The sequence below is a fragment of the Balaenoptera physalus genome (genome assembly GCF_965194825.1).
Source record: "Balaenoptera physalus genome assembly, chromosome: 3".
NCBI classification, from domain to species: Eukaryota; Metazoa; Chordata; class Mammalia; order Artiodactyla; family Balaenopteridae; genus Balaenoptera; species Balaenoptera physalus.
This window is the reverse complement of record NC_138890.1, coordinates 158,623,727-158,640,464: the sequence shown is the minus strand read 5'-3', so window position 1 is coordinate 158,640,464 and position 16,738 is coordinate 158,623,727. Positions and strand designations below refer to the sequence as shown.

The 16,738-nt window shown below is 34.7% G+C and overlaps 1 protein-coding gene and 1 long non-coding RNA gene across 4 annotated transcripts in view; one reads left to right on the top strand and one right to left on the bottom strand.

Annotated features, from left to right (window-relative positions):
• The window catches only part of CDH12 (cadherin 12), a 998,421-nt gene that overhangs the window by 474,762 nt on the left and 506,921 nt on the right, over positions 1-16,738 (bottom strand). The window contains exon 1 of one of the 3 annotated variants that reach the window (XM_082453739.1): positions 12,310-15,195. The exons of the other annotated variants lie outside the window; for them this stretch is intronic. The gene's annotated coding sequence lies outside the window, so the exon portion shown is untranslated. Of the gene's footprint in view, positions 1-12,309; positions 15,196-16,738 lie in introns of those variants that run through there. 3 annotated transcript variants of the gene reach the window in all.
• The window catches only part of LOC309656873, a 1,296,162-nt gene that overhangs the window by 1,154,529 nt on the left and 124,895 nt on the right, over positions 1-16,738 (top strand). The window lies entirely within an intron of this gene.

The following is a 16,738-nucleotide window of genomic DNA, read 5'->3' as shown; positions in this document are numbered from 1 at the left end:
CCAAATTCATATGTTGAAGCCCTAACCCCCAATACTTCTGATTATTACTATATTTGGAGATAGGGTCTTTAAAGAGGTAATTAAGTTAGAATCAGGACCCAAGGATGGGTCCTAATTCAATCTAGTTGGTGTCTATATGGAGAGGAAATTTGGGCATGCATAGGGACATAGGAATGCACATACAGAGAAAACACCGTATGAAGACATAGCACGATGGTGGCCATCTGCAAGCCAAGGAGAGAAGGTCTCAGAAGAAACAAAACCTGCCCCCACCACCTTGGTATTGGGCTTCTAACCTCCAGAACAGTAAAAAGTTTCTGTTGTTTAAGCCACCCAGTCTGTGGTATTTTGTTATGAAAGCTCTAGCCAACTAACATAATTATCTATATGAAATTGGAGAAAAGTTTCATACTGAAACCATGTCTAGATGATTTGACTTTTAAATTTGTTTATGGTGTTTTCTTACATTGAGGAATTTATCATTTTAATGAATCTTCACTTTATATTATTCTTTTACTGTGGCCAAATGTGTTTCTCTCTTTTTTTATTCTTTTCATTTAGAGTTTAAACTTTCTGCTCTTTTAAGAATTCTTCCCTATTCGAAAGTTGTAAAGAACAGTGTATATTCTGGGTAAACTCAGTTTCTGGCCTTGAGAAAATCCTTGCCCTAACTGAAACTCCACTTATCAAAACTTAGAGAAAAAAAAAATTTCACAAAGAAAAGAATTTTTCACAATTGACTAGTTGGTTCAAGTCTATGTTACCTGAATTTTTATAAACTGCTTTACAAAATATTTGTACATTTCTCATGTGATGTGAACACCTCAAGCAGTAAATGAAAACTGTGGCGATCTGACTCCTTATATAGGATGAGAAACTAAATAATACCACTTAAGGTTCTGGGAATTGTATGTGTTTAACCTCACTAACTAAGCCTTACCATAACTATGATATACCTTGTATATTTCCAGTTGATCAATGGAAATTCTTTTTTTTTTAACATCTTTATTGGAGTATAATTGATTTACAATGGTTTCTGTTGTATAACAAAGTGAATCAGCTATATGTGTACATATATCCCCATATCTCCTCCCTCTTGCATCTTGTTCCCACCCCTCTAGGTGGTCACAAAGCACCAAGCTGATCTCCCTGTGCTATGTGGCTGCTTCCCACTAGCTGTCTATTTTACATTTGGTAGTATATATAAGTCCATGCCACTCTCATTTCGTCCCAGCTTACCCTTCCCCCTCCCCGTGTCCTCAAGTCCATTCTCTACATCTGCATCTTTATTCCTGTCCTGCCCCTAGGTTCTTCAGAACCTTTTTTTTTTTTTTCTAGATTCCATATATATGTGTTAGCACACCGTATTTGTTTCTCTCTTTCTTTCTGACTTACTTTACTCTGTATGACAGACTCTAGGTCCATCCACCTCACTACAAATAACTTGATTTCATTTCTTTTTATGGCTGAGTAATATTCCATTGTATATATGTGCCACATCTTCTTTATCCATTCATCTGTCAATGGACTCTTAGGTTGCTTCCATGTCCTGGCTAAATAGCGCTGCAATGAACATTGTGGTACATGACTCTTTTTGAATTATGTTTTTCTTAGCGTATATGCCCAGTAGTGGGATTGCTGGGTCATATGGTAGTTCTACTTTTAGTTTTTTAAGGAACCTCCATACTGTTCTCCATAGTGGCTGTATCAATTTACATTCCCACCAACAGTGCAAGAGGGTCCCCTTTTCTCCACACCCTCTCCAGCATTTATTGTTTGTAGATTTTTTGATGATGGCCATTCTGACTGGTGTGAGGTGATACCTCATTGCAGTTTTGATTTGCCTTTCTCTAATGATTAGTGATGTTGAGCATCCTTTCATGTGTATGTTGGCAATCTGTATATGTTCTTTGGAGAAATGTCTATTTAGGTCTTCTGACCATTTTTGGATTGGGTTGTTTGTTTTTTTGATATTGAGCTGCATGAGCTACAAAAAGCAAGTATTTAAACATACATATAAGTTTACGTGTATTCTTTTTTACTATTTTTTGTGTTACCATTTTCAGTAAGTCAGACACACACACATCCTTATTCATCCACATTTCATGTTATGTATCGCACACCCATATAAATGCAATATAGAAACAAAAGTCCATATAGATCTGTAAGATTAATTACATGGATACTCTAATAAGCGTCTTTTAGTCTGGAAATAGATTTTATCATCTCACTGCTCAGAAGTGAATTTACCTGATAAATTACAATAAAATTCAGAAGTGAGCCTTTAAATTTATATGCATCTATGTTTTTCATTTCTTGAGCTAAATTTCAGGTGCTTTTTGAAAATAAGTCTTAATCAAAATGAATAGCCAAACTTAGATTTTACAGTGCATCGTATGAAATCCAATATGAATGAATCCCTTAAGAATCTTTTTTTACTTTAACTCAGTAAAAGAGTAAAATTAGACATTATGAAATGTGCACCAACTTCTGAATCCTAATATGCAGCAGTATCTCATGATAAAACTCTTCCTTGAATAACATCTACATTTTAAAAACACTAAAACTAAGAATTTACTCATATTTTATTTTTTAGTAAACTCAATCATGTTATGGAAATGGAAGAAATACAAAAATATTTAGCCATGAGAAGAGCAATATGTACAATTAGTTTTTAATCATGGAAGTATGGGGTCTGTATTAAAAGATTTAAAATCGGTGTCAGAAGATTTGGAATCAGGGTCTGAAAAATATTCCAAATGTAAGCATCTTAGATCGTTTGTTTTTATCCCTTCATTTCAATAATTAAAAATTAGCTTAAACTCATTCATGTTGTTGAGTAATGGAAAAGCCATGTTGAGACCCCTTTCATTGTGTGGCTTCCATTAAAGTTATAGAAAGAACTATACATATCAGATTTCATGAGGCTGGTAAGAAAAGGTGTGAGAATTGGTAGAAGTTCTTTGAAGACAAGGAAAGGCCAATTTAGATGAAGAGAAATCCCTACCCCTAGTTTTTTGTCCATTTGGCTCCTTTCACCAAGATAAAGAAAAATTCTACATAGCAAATGTATTCGATACCTAAAATTAACTTGTGTCATGATGAAATATGGAGAAGTCTTTCTCCATTGTTTTTCAGATCTTCAGTATGACAACTATTCTTGGAATTGAATAGAGAGTTTGGACCACATCCCTTGCTTTTAATCATTAACTAAGTCATTTAAACTGAGGTTGTATTAAGCTTTCAGTGTTCTAAAATTGAATTATTTCAAAAAGCAACACTGCACTTTCTGACTGCCATTTGAATGATTCCCTTTATCTTGTTAAGTGTAAGCAGAATCTTTGGACAATAGGGCATTAAAGGAAAGATTCTGGGGATAGTTAAGAGAAATCTCATAATGTATCTTAAATTTAAATACAAATAAAGGTTTAAAGTGTAGGAGAACAAAAACAGTCAAAAAAAAGCCATGATATGTTTATCAGCTCAAAATGTCTTGAACTAATATTATATATAATGGGGTATCTGTTTTGGCATAAACAAATATTGGTGTCAAAAGAAGCAATAGCACATCCACTAGTTACAACCCATGCTCTTGAGGAAAGAACTACAATTTGAAATGCATCATGTAGCTGACATGATTCATTCACCTAGAGGAGAAATAATCATTTATTCTGCAAATGAATATTAACACTAGGAGTGCTGCATCTGAGCAAATAATAATTATTATATTTATTTAGTAATTATGATGTATCAGACACTGTTGTAACACTTTATCTCAATAATTTGTCTCACAATAATCCTGTGAGTTACAAACAGTGTGCCCATTTATAGATGAGAAAAAGGAGGCAAAAAGAGATAAAATTACTTGCCCAAGATTGGGCAGCTTATTTATACAGCCAGAATTTCAAGTGAAGAAATCCATTTTCAATATTTATAATCTTACTCGGGTCTCTATGTTCCCTTAATCTGAATCCTGGTTCTGGCTGCTGAAGTAGCAGACTGATTCCAATAACCCCACTTGGACAATAGACTTTGAAACCTGCTTCCCACCCATAGCCATCGAACCTTGCCAGACAGCTCTGCCAAAGTTTGTTCTGCTTCCCTAAAACAATGACCTGTACTCCTCTGCCAGGATTACTGTCAGTGGCAAGCCTACTGGCTCCAGCTGAGCTTATGTCTCTGCTGTCACCCAACCACTCAGATGGCAGAATCCAGAACTTTCTTCAACCCATTCTACTGGAGAAGTCCTGGGCTATGAAGGGCCTGGCTAGTTCGGTAGAAGTCTTGCATCACTGAACATATCCTGGGAAGGTGGGGTGGCTAGGACAGGACGGACCATTTCGCCTAGAGATTCTCCGAGAGACACCTGGTGTTGCTCTGCCTTGGCCAGTGACTTTCATGACAGACAGATGCTCTGATAAAATATCCAACTAACGCAACACAGGGATTCCCTCCCTTACCCTGGACACGAGTGAACAGCACAGCAGTTTAGTTGGATATTAACACTTACAGGAATGACCTTGCAGAAATAGAGACTGCACTTCTAATGGTTGGAATGTGGGAATTTGAAGACTTAACTCTGGAAAACAAGGTATTTCACTTATAAACAGATAAGAAGGACTATTTATTGACTTAATCGCCAAATAGCAAATGATAGACCAGTACAATAGCCCTTACTGAGAGGAACGGATATTTTATTTTTTTAATTAATTAATTAATTTATTTATTTTGGCTGCATTGGGTTTTCGTTGCTGCCTGTGGGCTTTTCTCTAGTTGTGGTGAGCGGGGGCTACTTACTCTTCGTTGTGGTGCGCAGGCTTCTCATTGTGGTGGCTTCTCTTGTTGTGGGGCACGGGCTCTAGGCACAAGGGCTTCAGTAGTTGTGGCACGGGGGCTCAGTAGTTGTGGCTCACGGGCTTAATTGCTCCGCAGCATGTGGGATCTTCCCGGACCAGGGTTCGAACCCGTGTTCCCTGCATTGGCAGGCGGATTCTTAACCACTGCACCACCAGGGAAGTCCCAAGCAGAGGATATTTTATATATTATAACTAAAAATAAGAGATGATCACAGATACCAGTAATGCACAAGCCAAGTGACTTCTCATTTAATTGAATAAAGCAAATCAGGTCAATGAAAATACGGGTATGACATTTAAGATTTGAGCTTTGTTGATTTTGCCAACATTTACATTTACATTGTACTGAAGATTTGTTGGCTCCACCACCTGGCTTAGCTACTGAACCTGTGTCAGCCAGAAGGATGGGAAAAATGAATCAAATAAATGAAACAATGTAGACAGTGTTCAAATGAGTATCTAACTCTTCCTCCTTGCAAAATGCTGAGTTACACAAATGACAAGACAGAAATCACCTGACTCGGCTGAAAGAGAAGTAGGGTGGTATAAAGCATTTTAGAAATCTTCTAGCCATATTTTCTTTAGTCAGATTTCAGCACTTGAAAGGATAATTTCATGTTATCTGAAAATTCACTTATGTAGAATATCTTTTTTCTTAAATATGATATACATATTCACTATTACTCCATGATATCTTAACTCTTTGTGGTTTTAATCTTAATATACATAATTCTGGATGGATTATTTAACATTTACCCCAATCTCAAAGTGTGTGTTTTCCTGTCCTACTTTTGAAGAGTAAATAACTTTGCTTTCCAAAGAGCAGAGGGGAAGGTAGCTGTAGAGGTCATTACTAAAGAGACCAGGGTAAGCCAAAATTACAGCAAAATAAATGTACAAACATTGTTCAAATCTCTTTAGATGAGTTAACAAGATCTTTGAGTGTATCTCCAAGGATGCTACAAAGCACAAATTACAGAAAAAAATTATCTAAATATTTTCACTTCAAAGTTCCCAAACTTTTGTTATTTAAAATAATCAGCAAAAAAGTAATCGCACATATGAATGTGGTATCTATTATATCCATACTTATAGACAAATATTTCCATACCTATAGACAAATATTTACACATTTGCAATATGTATAAATATTTATCTGTACTTAAAATTCATATGTTTTTCACCACCCATAGAAATTCAGGCATTCCAACTAAAACATGTAAACAACCGAAAAGTAATGTAAGTATAATAATAAGTTGGGTTTAGGAGACATTTTAGGCCCCAGGACTGTTATGTGATATGTTAGCTTCACATATTACCTTCAACAGGTTTTAGGTTCAAAGTTAGTAGAAGTTATGACTTGTTGAAACTATGTGGTAATCTCTGATGTTATAAAATTTTACTTAGAACATTATTTTTAATAATTTTAGTTTTTTTCTATTTATTTTTCTTTCATTTCCTATGAACTAAAGTAGAGTCAACTTAATTTGGATGGTAAATTACTACAATTTATTCTATTATATTGAGGTGATGAAGAATAGTTTTTTCTATACCTTTTAAAGTATGAATTTAGTGTATATGATTATCCTAAATCCAAAAGAAAAAGAAAAAAATATGTTGATTACATCTCATTAATTCCTAAAGGACATAATTTTGATTATTATACATTTCATCATGGAAAAAAATAGTCACAAAACACATTACATATGCTACATATGCTGTATATCATAATTTTAAATGCATATCAGTGAAAAGTTATGAAAACATGATATTATAGACAAGGAAATTACAGTTAAAGAAAACTAGTAAGTAATAAACTTTCATCTCCTAAAGAGTTTTCCATTTTTTATGGAACAGTGTAATGTTAAAAAAAAATGTGGGTTCGGGACCTAGATAATCTAAGTTCAATTCTTAGCTCTATTACTAATTATCTGATGGATGTGTGGCTTCTCTAAGATACTTGCTTTACTTGTAAAATAGGCATGATAAGACTCACTTTCATGAACATCATAAAGTACATTTTGTGTGACTGGGTCTATCTTTGTTTCTGCCTGTTGTCATGGTGTCCTGTCTGATTTAGCATATTTGAACCAGGTTTTTAAACAAAGGATTATTGGTAATAATTGCAATAAAACAATCTAGAATGGTTTGCATCTCCTATGAACAAATGAACTTTGTACTTCCAGGTTCTACATGGGCTTGTCTAGTAGCCCGTGAGACAAACGTATCAGGAAGAGTTCTCACCTTAACACATGGCTGAATGTGAATGAGGACCCATGCTAACCCACATCTCCTTTTCCTGACCCTTTCTAAATGCTCTGGGCTTTAAAGGACAGCATGGAGGACACATGCTGATAAAACAAAATACACTCGGATAGGTACTCTCTCTGTCTCCAATGATGGTGAGCAGATATCTGATGCTCCTACAGACAGATCCTGCAACCCACGCAACAACTTCCAGGTAAATTAAGCAGCCAAGGTGCTCACTGGAGTAGTCAGTGGGCAAAGTGTGAAATTTGTATGTGTTTTATTGCTTGGTTCCACATTTTAAAAATTATAATAAGCCATTTGCCATTTAATAAGTTAAGCATGTGCATGTCCAGTGAAAAATTAAGTATTAAATTTCTATTTATTAAGCAAGGTGGTGATGAATAAAAAACTTGCACAAAATATTTGTCCAGTATATGCCATGGGTTTGATAATAATGTAACATGGAAAATTGAAATTAAGCATTTGTTGAAGAGCCATTAACATCGACTTAAAAGTTACTGGCTATTTTTAAGAAGATTATGCCCCAAGACTACATTTAAAATGTGCATCCACAAAAGATGTATTTATATATTGCTTTGTGAGTGAGTCTGTATTTTACTAAATAAATACTTCTTCTAAATTAAATGCACTGTTTTTTTTTTCATGATTTCTGATACATGTACAAATGCTGAAGCAATGGAAGTTAATTATAGACTCTATAATAGAAAAAGATCATCTCACTCAAATGTGCTTATGCAGAGTCAACACTTGCATGATGCTTAGAGCAAGTGTCTCCTTAGATGTTATGCCCTAAAGCACCTCATTTGTCTCACACAAGTCTCAGCTCTGGTGGTTATATACTTCAAAAAAAAAAAAAAATTGCTAATTCCAATAAGTTTTCAATATTTTCACTCAGGGCATGGTACCAAAGGAAAAATTTAAAAATTCAATATGTCATGGCAAACATACCTAATATTATTTTATATATTCTGCCATTCAAAGTAAAAGCCATTGCTACTTTCATAAATGTTTTAATATATAAACTGAGCTACTGACTACATTTTTAATGGTTACAAAGTTGATGTTCAAACTAATGTTGAGTACAAAAAATTAAAAACTTAAAACTTGAGCATGACAGAGCAACGAACTTCCTCTCTTTGCTTCTATAGGACATATTTTAAAATATGTCTTTGAAGGACTGTTTATCTTTTAAAAAGATGACAGGAGAAAAAAATTTAGCAAGTAGCACAGGAAAACATATATATTTATTATTTGTTGCTGTTTAAAAATTGCTGCAAAACTTAGGATAAAACAATAGATATTTATTACCTCACAATTTCTTTGGGTGGGGAATTTAAGCACAGATTAACTGGGTCCTCTTACATGCTCTAATCAAAACACGCAGTCTCATTTTCAGTCTGAACTGGGTATGGATCTACTTCTAAAGCTTTTTAGCACAATTGAGTTTCTCAAGGGATATTGGACTGAGGGCCCCAGTTTCCACCTGCTTTTAGCTAAAGGCTGCCATCAATCCCTTACTACATGAGCCCCCTACAGCAAGGCAGCTTGCCTCGTTAATGCATGAAAGCCAAATAGGCAGTAGAGAGCGTCTGCTAGCAAGTGTAAGTCACAGTCTTATGTAACCTAACCATGAAAATTACATTTCAAAACGTTTGCCATAGTTTATTGGTTAGAAACAAGTCCCAACGCAGTCCACATTCACAAGGAGAGGATTCCACAAAAGGTGTGTTTCAGGAGGTGGGAATGATTGAGAGACAACTTAGTGTCTGCCTGCTATAACTTAAGCACATTCTATTTAAGGATCTGCTTAAGTAATGAAAAACAGAAAAGAAAGAAACAAGGAATAAAAAAAAAAATTAAAGGCCAGGAGAAAGAGAATTGAGGGAGAATAGAAAAATAAGATGAAAAGAATAAAGGCAAAGGAGAAAAAAGGGAAAGGAGAAATGAAAAACGAAATGAATGGAAGGAAGTACAATTAAAGCTAAACAGAGAAAAAAAATGATTCATTAAATTTTAAGTCTACTATTGAGACTGAAATAGCATGCATTGAGAAATATCTTACAAGGTCATGGAATAAAGCCACCAAAATATCAATTAGTCCTCACTCAAAATGGGAGAGGGGAGAGGCAGTGGAGAATATTTTATAAGTGGATAAATATTTCTCTACTTGAATAATAATGGAGAAAAGGATACGTATTTTATACCTCTCACGACCTCTCATGACCATTGTTTTAAAAATTGAAAAAATAAATTATTTTTCCTGGAAAAAAAATCTTTGGTCACGGTTACATGAATAATAGCTTTTACCAAAATTTATAAAATAAGTGAAGATTTGCAAGTGGTATATATTTGTGCTCTGTTCCTAACTCAATGTCAGAATTCAATGTGCATGAATAGCTACATTGTAGGAAGGCTATACATGCATTTTCTCAATATTTTAATTACACAATTCTTTGCAAGTAATTGATGAATTCAGTGAAGCTTTGGAAAAGATATGCTGAGCCTTATTCCTTAATGTTAAAGAATGAAAATCAAAAACGATTTCAGAGTATTATGAGAATTAACAATAAAACTACTTAGAAGTTTGTTGAACACTTAAGTGATGCACACTAAACATCTGTTGAATGAATAAAGTAGTATTATATGGAGTTATATAAACCCCATATCAAACTGAATTAGAGGGAAAATTTTGTTTTTTAAAATCTCAATCTTAGTTTCAAAGTCGATTTTCAGTTGTGAAAAACTTTTATTCTTTTAATTTGTTGGTTTTTTCTTTTGCTATAGCTGAAAACTTTGGAAAGGGTATTAAAAGATTGTCAGGTCCTTCATGTATTCACTAATTACTGGTTGATGTATGAGGCTGCCTTCTGAGGACAAAGCAAAGGAGAAAAAGGAAGCGCTGTCTCATGGAGATGACATTGTGTACATGCGTAGGCATGCATGGGATAAACGCATTACACACTCGGAATTATCTTTATACATTTATCTTTACCTTTATAATTTTAATTATCAATTATTATGTAACATCAATAAGCAGCTTTGGGCTTCCCTGGTGGCGCAGTGGTTGAGAGTCCGCCTGCAAATGCAGGGGACACGGGTTCGTGCCCTGGTCTGGGAGGATCCCACATGCCGTGGAGCAGCTAGGCCCGTGGGCCACAACTACTGAGCCTGCGCGTCTGGAGCCTGTGCTCCGCAACAAGAGAGGCCGCGACGGTGAGAGGCCCGCGCACCGCGATGAAGAGTGGCCCCCGCTTGCCGCAACTGGAGAAAGCCCTCGCACAGAAACGAAAGCCCAACACACCCAAAAATAAATAAAAATAAATAAATTTAAAAAAAAAAAGCAGTTTTATACCATTTTGGCAATATAAATATTCTTAGTTTGATTTATAATATAACATTGATAGTTACTGATTTCTTGTAGCCTAAGTGATTTCTTCCTGGATTTTATCTTATACATCACTTCCCAATTTCTGTAGAATCAAAATGTCGTAGATGCAATGTTCCAGACAAAACAATACAGATAGAAATTAAATCAAAAATATAATTCTCACAAAGGCAAGTCACGTAAAACAGAAAGAGAATAAATGGCATAGTAGCAATTTTTGCAATAATTTTCCCTCTTCAATTAATCAGACACTCAATTGGCTTGAAAAAGTATATATCATCGAAGACAAGCCATCCGTCTTGGTTGGCACCTAAAGTAGATGGACCATTCTTTACCTTGCAGCACTTCTATTATATAAACCTAAAAGTATAAAATGAAATTCTAGACACACAAGGCTAAGGAAAAGCCGAGTCAGGTTTCATCTTCTGCAGAAATGTTAAATGGTCAAGGTGAGGAACAAAAGTAATATCCTTGTTTCATGAAATAAAAGGGAAATGTGAAGCAGAATGTCAAGAATGATGAATATAACAGAAATCCTCTCATAGGAAGAAGTTTGTCTACACAGCATTTTCAACAAATAAATCACACGATTTTTTTCTTTTTTCGCTCTTACATTGAGTGGTGAGTCACTGATTGGCAGTCAAGGGTTAACTTCAACATTTGAATTGATATGACCACATATTTGACATAGTCATTTGAAAATAATTTGAATCAGTTCTAACAAAACCACTGTTTATATATATTTTGGATTTGGTGATACTGATACATTCGTGACATAATGCAGTTTGTACTGGACGCTTTGCCTTGCTGTCTCTGTGAGTTAGAAAGTCCATTGGTGACTCATTAGACATTAAAGAAAACAAAAATACAATTTGTTTTATATGTTTTTAAACTTTTTTTAAATAAATTTATTTATATTTTATTTATTTATTTTTGGCTGCGTTGGGTCTTCATTGCTGCGCGCCAGCTTTCTCTAGGTGCGGTAAGCGGGGTCCACTCTTCGTTGTGGAGCACCGGCTCTAGGCACGCGGGCGGCAGTAGTTGTGGCTCATGGGCTCTAGAACGCAGGCTCAGTAGTTGTGGCGCACGGGCCTAGTTGCTCCGCGACATGTGGGATCTTCCCGGACCAGGGATCGGACCTGTGTTCCCCGCATTGGCAGGCGGATTCTTAACCACTGTGCCACCAGGGAAGTCCCTCAATTTGTTTTAATAACCATTTGGACCCCCAAGAGAAGTCTGAAGATTGAACAAGCATTACAGTGGAGGAGGCCCTATACTGGTCCCAGAGGTTATCTTTCTCACTGTGTAGATCAGAAGACAAATGAAGTCAATTCCCTACAAGAGAATAATGAAGTAGAGGTACAGACAGTAGTGCAAGTGAAAAACAGTCTGGTTCTACCTCTAATGTTTTGCTCCGCCTTTCAGACACTTAGCCACATTCCTGCCATTGGATCCTGTAACACATCCCTATGTCCTTATAATAGTATTTTCCTTCTGTTAAGTCTGGTTGTTTTGGTGCCTTTCACCTACAGCCCAAAGGAAGCTAAATAATAGGTTTTATTAACATTCCACTAGGTGTTCTGACATTATTTTGGTTTAACTCAGAAAGAGGCTTACATTTGATAATATAAATGGCAATTTATATTTCCAAATATAAATTTTGCATAATATTAATAAATATGAAATTAAAACAATTATAATTGTTTTGTTAATTATGAATTAAAACAATTTATAATATAAAATAATATTTTATATAAAGTATACCATACTATATAAAATATAAAATAAATTACTTACAAATTAATTTGGGTTTGAGATTCATATGATATTGTTTATATGTGGAATCTAAAAAAATGATACAAATGAACATATTTACTTAGCAGAAAGAGAATCACAGACAGAGAAAACAAACTTATGGTTACCAAAAGCAAAAGGAGGCTGGTGGGAGGGATAAATTAGGAGGTTGGGATTAACATATACACACTACTATATATAAAATAGATAACCAACAAGGACCTACTAGATAGCACAGGGAACTATACTCAATATTTTGTAATAAGGGAAAATAATCTGAACATAAACATATGTATATATATCTGAATCACTGTGCTGTACACACTAAACATGATATTGTACATCAACTACACTTCAGTAAAAAATAATACAAAAAGAGATTCTTTACAATGTTATATTCTGAGAAAAACTGTTATCAAGATAATGACTAGTAATGGGTTTCCAGAGAACCATGCTCAGTTCCTTCTCTAGGATATAGCTATTGCCTGTGTTCAGCCTCTATAGTTTAGCATGTTTGAATGTTTAGTTTGAATGTTTAGTTGAGTGGGTAGAATACTCAATATTCAACTAAATGCATTCTAGATGGTACACAGAGTGTTATGTGTAAGTTATACTTAATTATGACTCTGGGTAATTTCAGATTTTATTGTGCAATAAGACGGTCTCCTTGGATTCCATAATTAAAATGTTTGATTGTTGGATAAAAGCCAGATCCATGCTCTGGTTCATTGACAACACATACAAATATGCCTCCTTACATCTCCTGTAGGAACCTTACTTGTCTTGACTTGAGGATGGGAAGGATTAGGAAAAATCTATTGGTTAATAGGGAAGTGAAAAAATATCTATGACAATTTTAAAAATTATATGTGAATATAAATATACAGCTATTAATGTTGAATGCATTTTATATAACTGTAGTTCACCAGATGACTCTTCAAAAGAGGGGTGGGATAGGGAGGGTGGGAGGGAGGGAGACGCAAGAGGGAAGAGATATGGGGATATATGTATATGTATAGCTGATTCACTTTGTTCCAAAGCAGAAACTAACACACCATTGTAAAGCAATTATACTCCAATAAAGATGTTAAAAAACAAACAAACAAAAAAACAGTATCACCATACCTTGTTTGATGAAAAATGAAGCTTCATATCTATGTCTGTATCTGTATCTCTTTTCTACTCTATATTATTAGTTAGGCTCGACAGATTGGATTTTTTGGGAAAAGAGAAAGAGAATAAGGTAATGACAAATCTGAATGAGTTGCCTTTTTGTGCACAATTTGTGTTTTTGAGCAAGATGCTGAGATATACAGGACAGGAGCTGTTAGAGAAAACCTTGCTGTTTAATGTCTTGTTCCAGCTTAAAATTGTCGTGGTTTAAACTAAAGATCTAATATAACCCTGAGTATTAGAAATACCCCTATTGCATTTATACTAAGTTGTTTGAAAACTATCACACATCCATTTATAGTACTAACAGAACCCGTATGACAAAAAGCTGACCACTCTATTTGCCTTGCTTTACAAGAAAATTCCAACATTAGTCAAGAAAAATCCTCCCAACCCCACTCCAGTAAACATTTCCAATATTAAAATGGTAATCTGGTTTCCAGAAGGTAAAGGATGGAGTGAGATATTGGTGACTCCCTTTTCTTCTATTGGTGGGAAATGTGGCAGAATATAAAAGGTATATACCAGTGTTCTCCCTGGAACCAGATAAGGATTGAAAATCAGAAGGAGAGGAGGGGATTTTTCTGAAGGTATAAAGAACAATCTCATGCTTTCTAAGGACAGCGGGGGTGAGAACTGCCACCTGTGGAACAGCAGTTGGTTACACTAGGGACTCTGGGAGACTTTCCTGATCTTGCTGGCCGGGTGCTAAGATGGTGAACTAAACTGTCTACATTCCTGGGGGTTAGGAGGCGGCTGCCATTTTTACCTGGAAGAAATGGACCAAGTATGTAAATGTGATATCTAGTCTTAATAAACTTTGAATTTAAAGTACCTTTAAATGAAAATATAGGATAATCACAGCTAAAAGCTAAATGATGTTCTGCAGAGTCAGAGAAAAGAAATAGCACTTAATGTTGAAGAAATATAAAAAGGAATGGAAAGCCATAAGGAAATTCTAAGAGACTTGTACCACAAAGCCAATGTAATAACAGGGGATGGAGGAAAGAGCTCCAGAAAGAAAAAAGAATTAAAGAAAAGGAGAACCAAATAAGAGATGCATTTTCTCTGAGCCTGGAGATTTAAAGTGCTTATCAAGTCCCAGACAGGATTAATTTAAAAATCACATACAATTCATAATACCCTGATACAAAACCTCAATTCAGAAAAAAAAAAGAGAAAATCTTATAATCTTCAGAATAGAAGGAAAATTTCCCTTAAAAGGAAGAGAAAATCTGCCAACCATAGAACTTCTCATCTGCACAGTAGAAATTGAAGGGCATTGGAATAAAACCCTGTGGGTGATGGAGAGAAGGTATCTGTTGTTCAAGAACGCTAAATACTGCCAACTGTTACAGTTCCATTTTTAACATAAAAAGTAAGATAGTATCAAACATGTGAAAAGTCAGAGGTTTGCCTCCTGGGTGCCTTTGGACGATTCTAGAGAAAGTACAAAGAGTTATAGAATCAGAACACAGTTGTTGGTTGTTTTTTTTTTCTAATGGAAAATAAAAAGAAGAAAATATAGCAAACACATTTTGTAATATATTTATAAACATACATTTTAGTTAATAGTAATGTGTTATTTAAAAATTATTGAGCTAGATGAGTTATATTCCTAGTAAATACATAATAGTCCAGAATTAAATTCTTATGAGAGAATAAGTTAAATAGATGATTGATAGATGATAGAGCTATAGGTAGGTAGATAGATAGATAGATGATGGATCGATAGATAATCTCAGCAAAATGCAGAAGGAGGGCAAGGATTAAAAGCTACAAATTTCTCATGCAGGTGGTAGTTGAGGGGAGAGGGTTAGGCAAGTAAATTGTCTCTGGAGGAGGTAGCCACAGGCACAAGTTACTTTGTTTGTAGAAATCAAGATGGCCTTAAGGTTCTCCTCAGCTTGACTAAACTTTAGACAGGCTTCTTCCTGACTATCCACTCCCTGACCTCCCTTTTCTGAGAGCATTTACTTTAGAAAACATGCACCTGTAAATTATTTCTCTACCCCTTTGAGATATAAATCTTCTCTCAGCCTCTTGCCAGTTTTACAACCCAGCAAATATTTTTTTTTTCTTCTCAAAGACCTGGGAGCCATTTCTTTGAAATGCAATCATCAAGAAAGATAGAGGCCTGACTTCCCAGTCTCTGTGGGAGGGTAGGAGGCTAACTTCAATAAGCACCAATGAGTAAACATAGATGATGTAACCACATGGACCAACCTCCTTAGAAATGTCCTCCAATACTTTTCAATTAGCTCACTCCAGCACTGAAAAGTCCCCTGCCTTTTGTTTCAGCAAAATTGAATTCAATCTGTCTTTTCTATTGAATAAAGTCTTCCTTGTCTGTTACAACTGGTGCAATTTTTTCTTTTTATTAATTGATAATAAATTTCAAGGCAAGTATCGTAATTCATGAAGATAATGAGTGATATTATAGTTCACATCACTCTTAATTAAGACTATATAAATTAAAATCACAAGTTTTCTTCTTCCAAACATTGTATTGGTTAAAGATTCGAGTATTAACTATGGTGCACAAATATGTAGGGAAATGGGCATCACTGAATGGAGTCTAAACGGCTACACTGTTTTTGAAAATAAATCTGCACTATATATCAAAATTACCGATTCACACTCATTGACTCAGCAATACCGCATTTAGTAATCTAGGCTATAGAAATAAAAGTCTCAATGCTTATAGGCATATATATAAATATATTTATTAAAATGTTATTTTAGTGGCTAGAACATGTAAATTAACTGCTCCATTCAATGGCAATATTTTGCATAAATATGCATTGTATCTACATATGGATAGACTGAAGCTAATAAAAATAACATGATGTTTGGTACACTGATAAAAAATAAATACTAAAAACTGATCTGGAGGGATAAATGAAATATTCAGAGAAATAAATTGCTGCATGTTATATGTTATATGCAACTTAGTCAAGTTATACAAGAATATCTATGTATGTTTCTACAGATGTATAGAGGATAGATACCAGAAAGTTAATACTGGTTTCCTAAGGCATTGAGAAGTAAGGGAAACAATAGAAGGACCAAGTAATAATTGCATCTTTTAATAAAAATTTGTATAACTTCTGTAGTTATAGCAAAACACATATTTTTTTAAAATATCACAAAACATTTTTAATGAAAATCCAATTTTGTTGGGTAAAATATGGGAATATTTAATGGAAATTAAGTTTATGATACCTATAGGAGAAAACTGGGCTTAAAAAGGGGGAAA